The sequence below is a fragment of the Canis lupus genome, chromosome 7 (genome assembly GCF_048164855.1).
Source record: "Canis lupus baileyi chromosome 7, mCanLup2.hap1, whole genome shotgun sequence".
Taxonomy (NCBI): domain Eukaryota; kingdom Metazoa; phylum Chordata; class Mammalia; order Carnivora; family Canidae; genus Canis; species Canis lupus.
The window spans coordinates 57933208-57951823 of NC_132844.1; the positions used below are offsets into that span (position 1 = coordinate 57933208).

General features: G+C 40.3%; 1 protein-coding gene and 1 long non-coding RNA gene across 3 annotated transcripts in view; both read left to right on the forward strand.

The window, feature by feature from the left end:
- Window positions 1–18616, forward strand: part of RCAN2 (regulator of calcineurin 2) — a 260146-nt gene that overhangs the window by 58391 nt on the left and 183139 nt on the right. The gene's annotated exons all lie outside the window — the stretch shown is intronic.
- Window positions 11946–18616, forward strand: part of LOC140636925 (uncharacterized) — a 58406-nt gene continuing 51735 nt past the window's right edge. The window contains exon 1 of the long non-coding RNA XR_012034185.1: window positions 11946–12556. This is a non-coding gene — a long non-coding RNA (uncharacterized lncRNA). The remainder of the gene's footprint in view (window positions 12557–18616) is intronic.

Here is an 18616-nt window from a genome sequence, read left to right on the forward strand (position 1 = left end):
AGTCTAATAACTAAGAAAACTCTAAAGAGTTTGCTGCCATCTACAAAGGACTTCACCTGAGTTACTTCATTTGACTCCTACAGCAGAGATGCGAGCTGGAAGATGTGGAGTGCTGTAGTCATTTGCCAGTATTCACAGAGATGTGGCATAATCAGGGCTCGAACCATGTCTTTTGGTCCAATGCCACATGCTTCTGTTGTGCTAAGTTGCCTCTGCAGTGTCATGGTCAAGGTATACTCCATAGACGTGTTTCTGCAATTCTGTTAGTCATTCATATTTTGCATACTGTGTTCCCTTATATTGAATGGAATTCTTTAGGTACAGTTCCATTATGGATCCTCCTTTTTATAATCTTAGATCATCATAGTTTCTGCCTATTTCTTACACTGTTGTCTGCTTTTTAAAATAATTATAAATCTTGGGATGCCTGGGTGGCTCAGTGGTTTAATGCCTGCCTTCAGCCTAGGGTGTGATCACCAGGATCAAGTCCCACGTCGGGCTCCCTGCATCGAGCCTGCTTCTCCTCTTCTTGTATCTCTGCCTCCCTCTGTGTCTCTCATGAATAAATAAATCAAATCTTAAAAAAAAATAAAAATAATAAAGTAATTATAAATCTAATTTATATTGTATCATGAGCTTTTACTTAATTGATTGCTTGGTACTGTTTCTGAGACTGAGGTCATCTGTCTTTATCTTCTTTTTTTTTTAAGATTTGATTTATTTATTCATGAGAGACACACACAGAGAGAGGCAGAGACATAGAGTGAGAAGCAGGCACCACGCAGGAACCCCAGTGTGGGACTCCATCCCAGGACCATGGGATCACGCCCTGAGCCAAAGGCAGACACTCAACTGCTGAGCCATCCAGGCATCCTATTGTCTGTATCTTCTGAATATTTATGTTGTTTCCATTTAAAGTTGACACCTTGACCATATGAATTTATCTCCTCTCATTCTTTTTTTTTTTTTTTAAGATTTTATTTATTTATTCTTGAGAGACAGAGACAGAGACACACACAGAGAGAGGGAGAGGGAGAGAGACAGAGACAGAGACAGAGAGACACAGGCAGAGGGAGAAGCGGGCTCCATGCAGGAACCCCAATGTGGGACTCCATCCCGGGTCTCCAGGATCACGCCCCGGGCCGAAGGCAGCGCTAAACTGCTGAGCCACACAGGCTGCCCTCTCATTCTTGATAGTAAGGATTTGATGATTTCTCCTATTTCTCTTGAAAAACCAGAGCCAATTGTCAATCATATATAAATACAGATCTATTGCTTTTAAGGCCATGTGGCTCTGAGAGCTGGGTTAAGGAAGTAGGATGTTAATAAGCACTTAAAATGTGCACTGTTGTATTCATCTAATAGGTATGTCATCATTTATTTATTCAATACAAATATTTATCCAGTTCTGACATGCACCAACCAAGTCCTTGGGAAACGACTTGATGAAAAATAATCGCTAATATCTATTGAGCTCTTACTGTATGCCTAGCACTGTTTTAATTATTTTATATATATGAACTTGTTTAGCCTTAGTAACAATGCAATGCAGAAGGTACTACTATCTTTGCTTACTTACCAGTGAGGAATTGAAGCACAGGTTCAGTAACTAGTCCAAGGTCAAGTAGGGCTATGAATCTAGAAAATCTGGCTCTAAGGCTTATGCACATAACCACTAAACTGGATTACCGGAAGGGATTGGTAGCAATTCTTATGGAATATAAAATGAACATAGTAATAAAAGACAATGTGGTTTTTAAAAAAGAAATTAACTATAATTTTTCAGATTATTTATTTAATTTCCCTGAGATTTTGTCTTACGTGGTTCATTTAGTCGGTCTTTAAATAATATATAAGCATTAATCAAGACTTCTTATTTTTAGGATTTCTGAATTCAAGTTATTCAAAACAGTTCCAATTATTTTAGAGGTTCAGGAAACCACACCAGTAATAATCCTCCTGCTTTGCCTCCCTCAATAAGGTGATCCTCCTTTCCATCCTGCTCCCTATGGTGGCTCCTACATGGAAGGGGCATTGTCATCACTATTCTGTTAAGAGAAGTGAAGGCACTTTCCTGCGGTCACATAGCTACTAAGTGGTTAAAAATGTTTGCTGACTCAAACTCTCTGCTCTGCTTGTTCAGGTCTCCCACAGTTCAAACCCTTCCCCTACCTTTTCCTAACTGTGCCCTGGAACAAGTGATTTAATATTTCTGTGCTTCAGTTTGCTCACTTGTAAAATGAATGTAAGAATAACTAACAGTGAAGATTAAATTAAATTATTTGTATAAAGTGCATAGAACATGGCCTGTTTTTGCAAGAATTGCTCAATACAAAGTACCTCCTCTGTGACCTACAGATCTACTTGTTTTTCTTTTCCCTTCCAGTATGCTAGATGGCTTTTGTATTGAGGAGGAATTTTAGTTTTCATTCTAAGCTTAAGGCTCATTCATTTACCTTTACGTATTTGCATTAGCCAGCTGCTCCTTTTATTCAAGACTGTGAAGAACTACCAGCGATCTTTCAGCTGCCTGCTGTTTTTCCATATAGATCAATTAAAGTGATTAGTACTAGAAGTAATAAAGTTGGATGTCTTTAAAAAATGCTTGATGAAAAAAATGCTTGATGATTAAAAAACTACAGTTGCAAAAAGCCTCTGTTGTCTTTAGAAATAGTTATTTTATAGGAATGCTGAAATAAAACTCAGAGAAGGTCCTTTAAGTATAGTGAAATGCAATTAATAAAACAATTTTAACTATGTCTAGAAACACTCAGAAGAATTTTATTCATTTAAAATAGCAATTAAGGGACGCCCCGGTGGCTCAGCGGTTGAGCACCTGCCTTTAACCCCCAGGGTATGATCCTGGAGTCCCCGGATTGAGTCCCATATCGGGCTCCCTGCATGGAGCCTGCTTCCCTCTCGGCCTGTGTCCCTGCCTCTCTCTATCTGTGTCTCTCATGAATAAATAAATAAAATTTAAAAAAATAAAATAGCAATTAAATAATAACATAGTTTCTTTGGGAAGGAGTATGACATACCTTTAAAAGAAGTCATCAGTTTTTTTCTGAACCACCTTTGAAAGTTAAAGCTATTATTATGTGAACCACTGAGAAATGTTTCATATATAATCTTTAGCAGGGAAGTAAACTATTTCATAAGGATGGCTGTGCTTCTGAAGATCAAGAATTAAGGTTTTGATATTTGCTTTTTTTTTTTTAAAGGTAAGTAGACACTTAAATATGCGACTCAAGAAATGAATTGTAGGTCATCGTACTTGATGTAGTTCGAATTGTCATTTAAAATTTTCAGCTTCCAGGGATCCCTGGGTGGCGCAGCGGTTTGGCGCCTGCCTTTGGCCCAGGGCGCGATCCTGGAGACCCGGGATCGAATCCCACGTCGGGCTCCCGGTGCATGGAGCCTGCTTCTCCCTCTGCCTGTGTCTCTGCCTCTCTCTCTCTGTGACTATCATAAATAAATAAAAATTAAAAAAAAAAAAAATAAAATAAAATAAAATTTTCAGCTTCCGATTATAGACAAATAAGCAAGAAGACATCAGTAGAGATGAAAAAGTAAATTTAAGTATTTTTGGCTGGGGCACTTGGGTGGCTCAGTCAGTTGATTGTCCAACTGTTGATTTCAGCTCTAGTCATGATCTCAGGGTCATGGGGTCTAGCGCTGTGTCAGGCTTTCCACTCAGGGTGTGGCAAAGGGGGAGAGTCTGCGTGAGAATTCTCTCTCTTCCTCTACCCTCTCCCCACTTGCATTCTCTCTCTCTCAAGTAAATAAATCTTTAAAAATAAATAAATATATTTTTTAAAGCTCATGTCAGTCCAGATATGCTTTTTTTTTTTTTAAGACTTTATTTATTTATTCATGAGAGACACACACAGTGAGAGAGGCACAGACACAGGGAGAAACAGGCTCCATGCAGAGAACCCGATGTGGGACTCGATCCCGGGTCTCCAGGATCACATCCTAGGCTTGAAAGCAGCACTAAACCACTGAGGCACCTGGGCTGCCCAACCAGATATGTTTTCACTAGAATAACAGTTGTTAAAGTATAGTCTGAAGACCCATGGTAGTGCCAGGGCCCTTTCAGAGGCCTGTGAAGTAACCACAATGCTAAGATATCTTTCTCATTTTCACTCTCCTTCCCTCACAGGTACATGGTGGAGCTTTCTAGAGGCCATGGAATGTGTGATGATGCCATCACTCTGTTGACTAATGCAATGTGCTCTGTGCATTCTTGTGTTTTAAATTTTGTTTGAATTTTTAATATGTCAGATATCTATTGATGCAAACCAAACAAACAAAAACACTCTGAGATCCTCAGTAATTTTTAAAAAACGTAACAGGTCCCTGTTATGAAACCAAAATGTTTGAGAACCTCTACTCTAGAAAAATAACTTCAGATGGATGAGGGACTCATCTTCCAAATGCTGCTAATGACCAGCCAGTTGAAGACAGGAAACCACACACATGGCCATAGAAATGTAATTTTCATTGTCAATAGCATTACTTGATGTGTGTCATGTGGTCAATGGCTCACAGATTTTGTGTCAGTCTCACCCACAAGAATACCACCAGCTCCATGAGGGCGAGGGCTCTGCTGCTTTGTTCATTGCCATCACTCCAGTATCCATGAGACCCCCAGTATGTATTATTGAATGAATGGATTTTATTTTTTTAAAGAATATTTATTTATTTATGAGAGAGAGAGACAGGGTAGGAGGGAAGGAGAGAGAGAGCACAAGGAGGGAGGCAGAGAGAGAGGGAGGAGCAGACTCCCTGCTGAGCAGGGAACCTGATGTGGGATTCGATCCCAGGACCTCAGGATCGTGACTTGAGTGGAAGGCAGATGCTTAATTGACTGAGCCACCTGGCACCCCCGAGTTGATTTTAAACCACGATATTGCAACATTTATAAGCTGTTGACTATGTGCTAATTTCATAATGCGTGTGATCTATCATATTAGCAGCAGCCCGGTGGGGAGGTGCTATTATTCAATTGTGTCTCCATTCCCCAGAAGTGAGGTTCCTTGCCCAGGTCACATAGCTAGTCAGTGGCAGCACAAGGACTGACACATGGGTCTGCGGACCTCATTGCCTGCCCTTCACCTGAACAACTCTGCTATATTGGCTCCTGCCTAGGGCCAGGTACATAGTAGGTATGGCAGGCATCACAAATCTAAAGAATTCGATCTAGAAACAGGTCAGTTCATTCAGGAAGAAAACAAGGAGTTCCAGGGGGAAGGTGGCAGACAGGATCTTGTGTCGAGTTTGGGTCAGAAAGGATGCACTGGAAATGGACCAATAGCCTGACTCCATGACAAAGGGAGGCCACTTCCTGGCTGGTTTCTTGCTTTTTGCTTATGAGGCAGGACTCCCTGTGGTTAAGAAGGGAGGACTCCAGAGCTAGGCTGCTCAGAGTGGAGTCTGTTTGATGGCTGTGCAACCTTTGGCAAATTGCCTAAGCTTCCCTGTTTTTCCATGTAGAGTGAGTGTCATAATATTTTCATCTACCTCGTAGGATTGTTTGAGATTAAATGAACTAATAAGGTATGTGTAACCATTCAGACAATGCATTGCACATAGTAAATTTTATATATGTCTATGTAAATACGAGTTTTTTTTTTTTTTTTTTTGGTGATTGTCTGGGACTCATCAGTGTTGAGTGAGAGCAACAGAGATGAATCCATGTTCCAACAGAATCAGTGGCAGGGCTGTTAGGAGGCATGCAGAGCAAGCTGTTAGCGCCCAGGCTCAGGAATCAGAGTTTGGCTACTTGCTCACTATATAATCTTGAATTATTATTTTTTTGCCTTAGCTTCCTCCTCTGTGAAACAGAGAAGAGTGCTCACCTCAATGAATTATAGAAAACAGTGAGTTAATGAATATAAACTGTTTAGTGGAATGTCTGGACCACAGTAAGTACTTAACATAGTTCATGTGGTATAATCAAATTATGTCTTCAGTGATTGAAGAATAGGAGTTCAGTCCAGTCTCAAAATCAACCAAAGAAGTGGCAAATAAAATAGTTATTTAAGACAATAGGATCTTATTTTATTTTTTTAAAGGCTTTATTTACTTATTTGACAGAGAGAGAGAGAGAACGTGTGCACAAGCAGGGGAAGCAACAGAGGGAGAGGGAGAAGCAGACTCCCCCCTGAGCAAGAAGGACCCTAGGATCAGGACCTGAGCCAAAGGCAGGTGCTTAACTGACTGAGCCACCCAGGTGCCCCAAGACAATAGGATTTTAAATTGGGTAATTTAGTCACAGTAAAAACAATGAACTAATGGGGGCTCCCACAGTTTGTACACAAATGGATAGAAAATATACAAAATATAAAGAAGGCATAGCCCTGTGTATGGATTCTTGAGAGGAAAGGTCAGTCTTCTTTTTTACCTAATGGCTCCATCAGGAGCCACACTAGTGTGAGGGACAGAAAATAGGTTGGGTCAGAGCTGTGGACGAAAGGTCAGGTCTTCAGTAGGTGGGGAGCTCTCATCTTGTCTCTTTTCCTTTCTTTTCTGCTTTTTTTCTCCCCCCCCCCCCCAAATTCCTTAATATTGAGAAATGTAAAACAGAAAGACCATAGAACTGGCAGTCTGGAAACCACAGTTTCAGTCTTGGTCTGCCATAACTACCAGTATGACCCTAGAATAAGCCACTGGACCTCCTGGGACCCTGGTCTCCTCATTTGGAAAGAGGGGGGACAAATTAAATTATTTTAAAAGCCCCTTTCTAAGGCTACCTGCATGGCTCAGTGGTTGAGCATCTACTTTTGGCTCAGGTTGTGATCCCCGGGGTGCTGGGATCGAGTACTGCATCGGGCTCCTTGCAGGGAGCCTGCTTCTCTCTCTGCCTATGTCTCTGCTTCTCTCTCTCTCTCTCTCTCTCTGTCTCTCATGAATAAATAAGTAAAATATTTTTTAAAAATGTAAAAGAAAAATAAAGTCTCTTCCTAGCCTTACTCTGGGAATCCACTGGAGCTATCCAGAAACACTGGGACTTCCTGGAATGAAATTAGGAATTCAGATGGTCTAGCATACATGCTTGGGCCCATCCCTTCAAGCAAGGTGCTGGATATCCTAAATGACACATCTGGAGATACCCCAGGAATGAAGGTCCTCATGACCCTGTAACCTGGCAGCCAGGAGAGGACAACCTGAAGCAAGTTTGTGAGCTCTGTCCTAAAGTTACGTATACTTAACAAGTAGTTAGTTATTGTAACATAGCCATCCCTCCCTGTGAAGAATGCCCTTGAGAGCTCCGTCCATCCTGTCCTCTTCACCCGTTATCAGTACCTCATCAGTACTCCTGAGCTCATGTCCCTGCTGTTCATCACATTTTAAAAGTAGCTTCTCAGTCCTTTTAATATTATCAACATCCCTGCCTGGAGATACATGCCCACCTGCACATGGTTTTGTGCAGCCTTTGTGCAGCCTCATAGCAGGCATAGGTCTCCCTCCATATCCTTGACTTCCTCACTAAATTAAGTACATTTCCTCATTATTCTTATTTTCATTCTTGGTGAAATAAAACTGAATTTTCTCAAATGAGTTTGGCTTTGCAACTCAATGGCTCCTTCTTCATTCTTCATCTTCCTTCTCTTTAATGTCAGTAACATTTGAAGCCTCTGCCCAGAACATGTCCTCCTCTGTTAGTGATGACATCCTTTTTCTATGAGACTTTGATTCATTTTCTTTTCCTCTCATTAACTTCCTTCCTTTTTTTTTTTTTAAGATTTTATTTATTTATTCATGAGAGATACAGAGAGGGAGAGAGGAGACGTAGGCAGATAGGAGCAGGCTCCATGCAGGGAGCCCAATGTGGGACTTGATCCTGGGACCCCGGGATCACCCCCTGAGCCTAAGGCAGATGCTTAATCACTGAGCCACCCAGCCACCCAGGCATCCCAACTTCCTTTCTTCTTGATTGCCTACATTTGTCCTATCTTTGGTTTTCACTTTTCCTTTCTAAATATTCTTCCTCACATTGAAAACCAAAACCTAACCCAGTCGATTTAGAGATCTGACTGGTTTTATTAAGGAATTATGAGGGTAGCATCCCATTTAGTAAGTAGAGGGGAGCTTCAAAGAGCTGTATAAGATGGGAAGGTTTTTGTAGGAAGGAGGGTTAGGCCAAAAAGTTATTAGTGAAAGAAAAGGATTGTTTCAGGCAAATCACCCTCCCTTAAAGGAGAAAGACAGGGGGTCTTATTAGGTAGATTATCTCATCTTTGGAGGATGGAGAAGGCCCATATGGCAGATATCCTCATCAGTGCTGATCAGAAAGTTCCTGACTGGGACACCTAGGTGGTTCAGTGGTTGAGTGTCTGCCTTTGGCTCAGGTTGTGATCCCGGGGTCCTGGGATTGAGTCCCACATTGGGCTCCCTGCATGGAGCCTGCTTCTCCCTCTGCCTGTGTCTCTGCCTCTCTGTGACTCTCATGAATGAATAAATAAAATCTTTGAAAAAAAAAAAAAAGAAAGTTCCTGATTGACAGGTTAAGACTATATCATAGAGGGTAGGGGGTGGGGGGAGTGGTTAAAACTGCAGTTAAGTTAGATATTAAATCCAGATTTAGTGACTTGGCTTAAGTGACACTATTTTGAGCCTATAGTTTTCTTTTTAACACTTGGAAATTGTGTCTTTTAACATCTTCATATTCCCTTTAAGCAGATGACTTCCAAATCCTGTATTTTGATAGACTTTTTTTCCCCTTGGTTAGTTATTTATATTATTCACAAGACATTTATTGTGCACCTTGAATAGGGTACTGTGTTGGTGCTAAGGATGTAAAGATGGGTGACTTTCCTTTCGGCAATTCTAATGGTGTCGAATTAAAGTGAGAGGCACCAGGCTGATAAAGCCAACCCAATAAGACGGTGCTAAGATAAAGGATTTTAAAAACTACTTTTGGATTATGGGGAACTAAATAAATCTCCAAGGGCTCTCAGGGAAGGGATTCCCAGATAAGAAGGTCATGGGAGGTGGATCTTGAAGGTTGAGTAGGAGTTTGTGAGCTGTGACATCCCCAGACTTCCTTCTCTTGTATTTCTCTGATATTCTGCTGTCACCTCAAACTCAACATGTCAGAAGTCAAATTCTCCATCTTTCTCCCTAAATTGTATCACCTACTTGACTTTGGTATTTGATTCTTCTCATGAGTCATCCAGAGAATATATTGTAGGCATTTTTGGTTTTTTTTTCTTTTTATTGCTCTGCTGTCGGATAGAAAGTCCTCCCCATTCTTCCTTTGTCTTTTCCTTCAATCATGTCCACTGCCCCTGGTAGCTCCTGTTCTGTCACCTGCTATCTGGGTTACTGCAGTGGACTCTTAGCTGACCAGTCTGCCCAAGGTTGCCTTCTCCATTTAATCTGTGTCTGAAGTCATTGTCACATCAATCTTTTGTAAACACATTTGATTTCATCACTCCTCTCCGCAAAAATAATGGCAACCTGACATTTGTTCAGAGTTTAGTTTGTGAAGTGCCTTTCTTTAAATAATCTCATTTAATTATCATGCCAGTCTTGTGAAAGAAATACTGTACTTTTCTGAATATCTCTTAAATTTAGGATCCAGTAGTCAGTGAGCTCCTGCAGGCAGAGATGACATTTTGTTCATCTTGGCGCCTTCTGTGTGTAGTGCTGTGTTACTGCAGAAATGATGTCCATTGTGCTATGTGTTTGTTTCTCCCTATTACCTGCACATTGCACGTGCCCCCAAACAATTTTGATCAGAAGTTACTGAAATTAAGTTACAAAAAGGACAATCCCCCCCCGCCCCGTTCCAGTGCTGATACTGTTTGTCCATATACTCACTGCTCAGCAGTCACCTCCTCAGGCCATGACTGTCACTGTTACTGGACAGCCCTGGAATCTCAGGGTCCCTAAGTTTCTTAACATCCAGTGCTGTGTAGATGCAGAACCATTCTTTATGAATAGCTTTCCTTAATTATGTAACCAAACACTTGTGCACACAGTAGGTTTTTTTATATCATCCTTTCTTTAAAAGATTTATTTATTTGAGAGAGAGAGTGTGAGGGGAGGGGCAGAGGGAGAGGGAGAGAGAGAAAGAATCTGAAGCAGACTCCCTGCTGAAGGAAGAATCCCACATGGGGCTCAATCTCACCACCCCGAGATCATGACCTGGGCAGAAATTGAGAGGTGGATGCTTAAGTGACTGTGCCACCCAGGCACCCCTTTTATATCATTCTTAATATCAGACTCAATTTACTTGCTTTGTATGGTTTTCAGTGATGCTCTATGATAGTACAGACCTGGAGAGTCTAAGTGCTCTAGTTTTTCATGTTTAAAAATGTGGGGATTCTGTGGCTTATAATCTGTTCTATTTCCATATCTTGCTTCCCAAATTTATAAGAAAACTGGTCGTAGAAGTGATAACAGTAAGAAAAAACCTTTAAAAAAACATAAATGAAGTAAAACAATTTGGATCTGAATCTGTAAGAATTTGGCATTTTGAAACCTGGCAACACAGATAGCCAGAAACTCTACTCCTGTCTGACAGGAACCAATTTGCATAAAAAGAGCAAATAGCTTTTTTTGGTTGTTATTCGCCTTAGGAAGCCGTAGAACATGATCCAACTTGCATTTTATTTTATTTTTCTCATAATCTATCTTGCATTTTAAAAGGCAGTTTGCTGACATGAAGAATATGATGAACCAGCAGAAGACTTAGAAATGTGCTTGACTTTGCAGTAGCAATTGAAGTTCTTTGCAGCCAAAAGGCTTTGTCAGGCCTTCTTTCCAAGAGCCCCTGCTGCCATCTGCTGGTCGGTGATTCAGCAACAAACTTCTACATGAAGAGATGACAGGGTTGAGTAAGAAGTTACTTTGAGGGCAAAAAATCACCTTGTAATTTAATGACGTTTTAAAAACAGAAGTAAACACTAAAATGAGATGAGGTTACAAATAAATTACTTAGAAAAATATCCTTTTATAGAATCCTGGACATAAAATTAAGATAAAGGAGGGATTTGCCTGGGTCCCCGGGGAAAAGTCGTATCTTTTCCTGTAAAGGAAAGGTATATATGAAGTATGGGAAATGTACTGTGAAGTCAGGTTGTATGAAACAGAGATAGATTTGAAGTGTGGCAAGCTGCAAACCTAGGAACTGTGGAGGTGGATGAGAGAGAATTGGGCTGGGTAGTGGTAGAAGGAGGTTACTGGGGAATTGGAGATAGGCAGGAAAGGTTTCTTAGCCAGTGGTGTTCAAATGCTAGCTGTATCAGAATGCCCCAGAAGGCTTGGTCAGATGAAGATTGTTGGGCCTCATCCAGTGATCAACAGAAATATTTAACAGCTGGCTCATTGGAAAAAAAATACTTTTTGGTTTGTAGCAGTGCCCTATGTCCGTAGTGTCCGTTCTCCCACTATGACTGACTTCAGGCTACCAACATGGCACCACTATGTGCAGAGTCAAGAAGAGATGTGCTGTAAACACCAGCATACAGTATTTCTACCGTACACCTATGCCAGGTGCAAATAACCTCAAGGGCAGAGGTAATAGTAAACTGTAGTTATTGTATTAGGAAGCATGGAATTTTAAATTTTGTGTCCATCCCAGATACAGTTCATTTACTTGAAAGCTTATACAGTTTAATGTTTAGCAGTGGTTGTGTTTAACAGTCAGCTTGTACAATCCCTGGAAATTTCAGAGTCTGGTCTCTCCAGCGTGGGTGGGAGCTGGCTCCAGCATACAACTGACCCCACCTCCAGAGTGGCCTGGGTAGATTTTGTGGGCCTGGGGGGGGGGGTCCTAGAATTTGCATCTGTAACATTCTCAGATGGTGCCAGTGCAGCTCTCCATAGCCCATAGGAAGCACTGTGCTAGAACAGAACACCAGAAGGTGACTGGGTGTGTAGGTTGGGTAGGGAAGGGAGGTTCTCTGAGAGGGAATCATTTGAACTGAGCCCTGAACCATGAGACAACTCCGGCCTTGGAAAAGCTGGGATCAAGAGCACCATGTACCACTTGCCTTGGGTAGGAGTGGGGTTACCTCATCCTGTGTGACAGCTGGGAAGGCTATGGTAAAATACAGATATGGGCAGTTATTACAGGAGTGGGAAGTGAACCAGTCCCTGTCTGATTGCTGCTCCTTACTCCCCATGTGGAAGAGGGCAGGCTCCTCAGCTGGGGGTGGGGAAGGACGCTGTGTATTTGAGATGCAAAATAGCCATTTTGGAGTGGGAGAAGAATTAATATTCTAAGGCAATCTATTTAAAATTGGGCGATGTTAAGTGGCCATTGGAGATTTTTGGCTATGAATGTGAGATCAGTTGGCAAGACTTGTGATCTTCCCTAGTAATACTGAGTTGCCAGGGTGCTGGTGCAGAGGGGGTGGGTGAGAGAGGAGCCTGAGCTTGATCAGCTGAGAATCATAGGCTTTGTGCAGTCATTAAGGCTGCTGGTGAGGCATCCCAGTTATGTGAGGAATTGAGGACGTGGGATGGCCTCGATGCTGGATGCTGGGAAAGTGGGAGCCTCACTGATTGGAGGGCTGAGAGAAATGGAAGAATTGTTGGACAGGTCAGAGAGAGGGATGCTTGAAGTGTTTTCTTTAAAAACTCAAGTTTTCTTTTTTTTTTTTCCTTCTGCTCTCATCATAATGATACATTTTAGCCCACTACAATATTTAAGATATTTTGTTGAGCTCCTGGGAAATTGATGTATTACAGCAATTTTCCTTTCTTGAAGTTCAAATAAGGTAACAAAGACAATGATACTAACTTGTCTCCCAGATTATTAATGTCAAATGATAGACCAAATGGGAGTGGGATTTGTGCCAGATAGCTGGACTGGAGTTTCAGATCACTTCATAGCTGTGTGGCTCAGGGCACAGCAAAATTGCTCTGAGCCTGAGTTTTCTCATCAGAAAAATGGGTCTGATAGTTTCCCTTATGAAGTGTTGTGAGAGTTAATAGTATGTATAAATCCATGGCACAGTGCCTGGCTCTTAGGAAATGACAGCTTTGTTCTTTTTTTCCAGTGTCATTAGATCGTGAATACAAATACAAATACTTAGGAAAGAGTTTTAGCTTGTTTCTCTGAAATACACCACCCCAAGTGAAATTGAATATGTTGGATCATGTCAATGAGATGTGTATAAAGAATACGAGAAAATTGGTGCATCAGTATTTTACCCTAGCTCCTGAGATTGTTTGGATAACAGGGACTTCAGAACATAACCAGAAGGATTAATAGCAGCTGAATGGGAGAGAGATTTTTTTTCTCTGCAGTACTTGGTTATCATAAATGAAGAGCTTCTTTCTCCTTGTCCAAATTGATATGTCCCTCTGTTGGTTTTATAGAACTAAATTTTAATCTGTGTTCATTTTCATAATCTTTTTTTCATCAATTTGTTTCTCTCTGTTGCCTTTTTAATCAGGAAGCTTAGAAACAAATCACAGATCTTAAAGGAGAATCTTATTTGAGAGCTCTTTGAGCTAACATATGCAAATTAAACCAACAGTGAGACATGGTTTTTATCTCTCCAATCGGCAAAGTGAGGGAAAAGAAAATGATAATACTCAGTAGGGAAGAACGTGCACTGAATCCATGCTTGAAGGATTGTAAATTGGTACCATATTTCTGAAAATCCATTTGATAATACAGCAAGAGTCATAAAAATGCTCATGTATTTTGACACAGCAATTCCCCATTTGAGCATATATTCTAAAGAAATAGTAAAACGATATTGGATAAAGATTTAGGAATAAATGTATTCATTACAATGAAAATAGCAAAATGGGAGATAAACCAAAGTCTAGCCATAGGAGAATGATTTTAAAATGATGACACATCCATACGATAGTAAATGCCATGAAATTGAATCATTTTTCGAAAAGACTGGATATAAAACTGAATGTTTCTCATGATTTCAAGTCTATAAATAGTAAGTACAGAAAAATGTATTGAAATCTATCACAACATGAACCCTGGTTATTCCAGTATAGTAGAAAATTAGATGATTTTCGTTTTGTCCTTTTTTTAAGCCCCTCTACATTTTCCACATCAGAGTAACAATGTGTTATTTTTATATTAAAGGTAAAACATTAAGAGATGTTGAACTTATTGATTAAAAGCTACATGACTAGGTCCTTCCATTTTCCAATCCCATTTTTGCTTCCAACAGTTGGATTTCTGCCATTCCTCTACTGGAATTGCACTTTTAGAGGTTGTTTCTGCTTTCAACTGACGGCTCCATGACCCTCAGACTGCTTAATTTCTCTATATCATCTTACGCAATCGATTATCCTTTTATTCTTTGTTAATACTGTTTTTTTTTATTTTTATTTATTTATGATAGTCACACAGAGAGAGAGAGAAAGGCAGAGACACAGGCAGAGGGAGAAGCAGGCTCCATGCACTGGGAGCCCGACGTGGGATTCAATCCCGGATCTCCAGGATCACGCCCTGGGCCAAAGGCAGGCGCCAAACCGCTGCGCCACCCAGGGATCCCGTTAATACTGGTTTTATTTAGATATAATTCACATAGAATAAAATTCATCCTTTTAATTTATGTAGTCACTCCTTTATTAAAATACTCTTTAAATTTCTATGGCTGGGCACTATCCTGTTTGTTTATTATTATTATTATTATTATTATTATTATTATTATTATTATTTTAGTCATTGGGTATCACCTCTAGGCCAGGCACCTATTCTCCTAACTTTGCCATTCCTCTTCAGTCTTTGCTCAGTCCTCTTCCTCTTCCCAGCCCTCAAATATTAGCATCTATGAAGCTCTCTTCTCTCTCTCAGCATTGTCCCCAGTTGCTAGTTTAGTAGATGCTCTCAGCTCACCTCAGCCCACTGTATCTCCTCAGTTCCTTCAGTCACGTGCACCACTAATGCTTGCAAGCTCGCAGGTCCAAGGCTAAACTCGCCTCTCCCTGTCCGCAGCCCAGCATTTTCATTCCTGTGCCCCCTTCTGTATTATGAACCTGGTTAATGGTGGCTCAGTCCTACAAGTCAATCACAATAGTTCTAGAGGCACATTTGATTACGACCGTTTTCCTTTATCACCCTGTTTAAGTATCTTGATGCTACATCTTTCAAGCCATTCCTATAGCCAGTGCCCTGGTTTTGCCCTCGTTAGCTTGGCCCCTCTCATGTGGATAATGCAGTCCTCCTTGGGGAGCCTGTCTTTATTTTCCACAAGGATGCCAGGGTCGCATTGCTAATGATAATCCTGCTTGTATTGCTCTTCTGCTCCAAAGCTATTCCATCAGAAGAAAGCTCAAGCTCCTTGGCCCAGGAGACATACAAGACATACATGATCTGATCCCAGACTACTTTTCTAGGCTGACATAGCACTGTAGCACCTGGTAACCCATGTGCAGTCTAGCCCGATTTGAGAACTCATGATCCTTGTACACACAGCCTTCACTTGCCCATCACACTGCACTTATTTCCACCATTCACTTTCACCCCCATCTCTACTCATTAAAATATGACCTATTTTCCAAGACTGGTTCAAGTGATCCACCTTCTAGGAAGTCCTTTGTCATTTCTCTAACCATTAGGAACTTTGCCCACCTTTCACTCCCATAGCTATTTGTCTGAAAACTTCTGGCACTTGCCAGATTCTACAAGGCCTTTTGCACCTTTGCCATTTGTGTTTATCTCCCACTTACACTAATGGAGCCACTATGCTCATTTATCCTTGTATAATTCATGATACTGGCACAGGGTGCTTTGCAAAATGAGCACTTAATAAATATATTTAGCATTTAAAGGTAACTCAACATACTCACATTTTAATCTCTAATTTAGTTTCTAATGCGCAGTGTTCAGGGCCCCCACAGATTGGCAGATCTTCACATGTTAGCATCCTCAGCAGGTGGCAAAGAGAAAAGACAGGAGAGGGGCATTTGGTGCTTACTACTAGAGTCAATGTGGATCTAAAATATCCATCAACATATGCTCTTAAAGTTAAAAAAAGAAACCAAAAGCCAAAATTCTTACATATCACATTGCACTCACATTGTTGTTTCATTGTAATGATTTCCTTCAATGGTATCTTCCAGTGATGCTAATCCACAAGTTATGAGAGGACTTTTAACTACCCTATAGAACTAGAAAGAATTTTCCACCTAAAAATCTAGGAGGAACTCTATCTTGATTTCCTAATTTAATTAATTAATGTATGTAAGGACTATTATTGTATTTCCAAGATATAATTTATTCCTTAAAAGACACACACATTTCTGTCTTGTTTTATTTTCATTCAGTTTATCTCTGAGAATCTTTTGACTCAATGCTGCCTCTTTCCTCTTGGGGGAAATTTTTATATATATATATAATGAAGTTTTGTTTCTCTTTTTTTATTTGTATAATCTACCAGTATCAGTGAAAGTCCTTTTCTTTAGTGGAAGTTAAATTTTTGACACTACCCAGTTTATTCATTGCAACTTATTAGAACAGCAATTCTGGCTAAAGTGAAAAGATCATTTTTAAATATGAAGAAAAGGGATTAAGAATAATAACACAAAATTAAGGAATTTCTTTATAATTTATTCTTGGCTCATTTGGCTCTAAGTTATTTAGAAACTGGAAAATAAATGTGCAGTATTGCATGGAATGGATAACTTTATTAATTCCTCTTGATAACTGTAGGCTAAATTTAAATCAGGAGAATGGATTGTAGCATCAGTTACAGGAGAAGCAGGGTTAGTAATGGACTAGACAAAGCCTAAGTTTCTTTCCCCTTCTGTGAGTTCTTAAGCTGCCATTGATGATGTAAGAATAAACACAGGTATACCCAATAGGCAGCCAAGATTGAGCACCTGCCACGTAGTAAATGCAGCAAGTGCTTTACATATGTTATTGCTAACTTTCAAAGTAATAAGAAAGATTGACTGTCTTTATTTTATAGATAAGAGCTCTGAGATGTTACATGGCTTGCCCAAAGGCATCCAGAAAGTAAGCAGAATAGCCAAGTTCAATCTCATAGGGGTTAGAACTGGGAATGCACCAAGCAGAGGTGACAGAGCAAGTCATTCCTTGTTGAGACAATGTCCTAAGTTTAAATTTTTGACTCCAAGTATCCACTTTTTATCCTTTATTTACACACACATTTTTATTCTAGCAGTTCTTGAGTGCCTCGAGTCTTTCAGGATGGACTTCAATCCACCCTTTCAGGATAGACTTCCAATCCATCCCTTTGTATGACCCTACTACCTCCTTACTAGCTTAAAGGTTATGATTCATTACCATCGTGGCCTCCTTCAGCATGCCTTCAATATTTTTGCTATCTTTATTATTTTCTCATGGAAAAGCCTTCACCCTAGCTTCCTTCAATTCATGAGTTGGCCCCTGACCAGCTGCTGGAGAAAAATACACAACTGGCTGATTGTTCTCACTTTATATTCAAAATAAGAAACCGCAATTGGACATTTAATACTACTGGTGTTTCTAGCATAGATGTTCACTTTTTCACTCTCTAAAATGGTTGTTCACACCTTCATCTTTCCTCCAGAGCCAGTATCTCATGATGATGTTGCATCATGCTTCGCTGAGAAGCAAGAAGGAGCTCTCTACCCTCATCTTTATGCCTCCAGGTCTACTCATCTGATTTCCATGTTAACTCATGCTCTCTACCTTGTCTCCTTTTGCATAGGTGGAGGTATCTTTGCTCCTAGCAAGGGCTCAACCTTTTCACTGTGTTCAGAGTCCCAACCTGTCTTGCCTCCCAAACTTTTTGTATCTACAATGAGCCTTCACCCCTATATAATTAATTGCTTTCTTTTTATTAGATTATTCCTGTTGGCATATAGAGGTATCTCCTCTCCTTGAAACAAAAGTCTCCTGTCTTTCCTATGTCCTTTTTCAACTATTTCTTTTGTACCTCTCACAGAAAATCTTCTTTTTTCTATAATCACTGTCTCCCTAACTCATATAGATTCCTCAGCCTGCTTCCAATCAGGCATCTCTCCCTGTTACTCCACTAAGAAGCTATCATCAAAGTGATAATGACCTTCATGTTGCCAAACCCAGTAGTTGTCTTTTCCATATTAATTCTCGATCTCTCAAGAACATTTGACAAAGTTGACCATTAATTTCTCTTCAAAGTTCTTTTATGTCTCATGACACTATGTATTCTTCATTTCTCTTTCCTTACTGACTACTCCTTCTCAGGGTCCTATTCTCCTTTCCTTCATCTGAACTTGAAGTGCCCCATAGGTAAGTTATTGGCCACTTTCTATTTTTTATTTATATATTCTTTGTGGGTGATCTCATTCAGCCATGTCAATGCCAGTGACCCCTTTCACTCTCAACCTCTAGTCTTGTCTATGCCTCAGAACTCCAGACTCAAAGATTTAATTGTCCACTGAACATTTCTATGTAAGTTGAAACGTCTCCTCAAACTTAATGTGAGTAAAGCAGACCTTTTGGTAACCTCTCAAGAAGCCTGTTTGCCCCACTACATCTTCATATACACCATTACCCCCCACTCAGTTGTTTAAGTCAAAAATCTAGGAGACATTCATCTTCCTTTTCCTCTTCTTAACATATAATCTATATACAAGTCTTATAAGATCTATATCTTAAAAAATCCTGGATTAGACCTCACACTATCTCTAC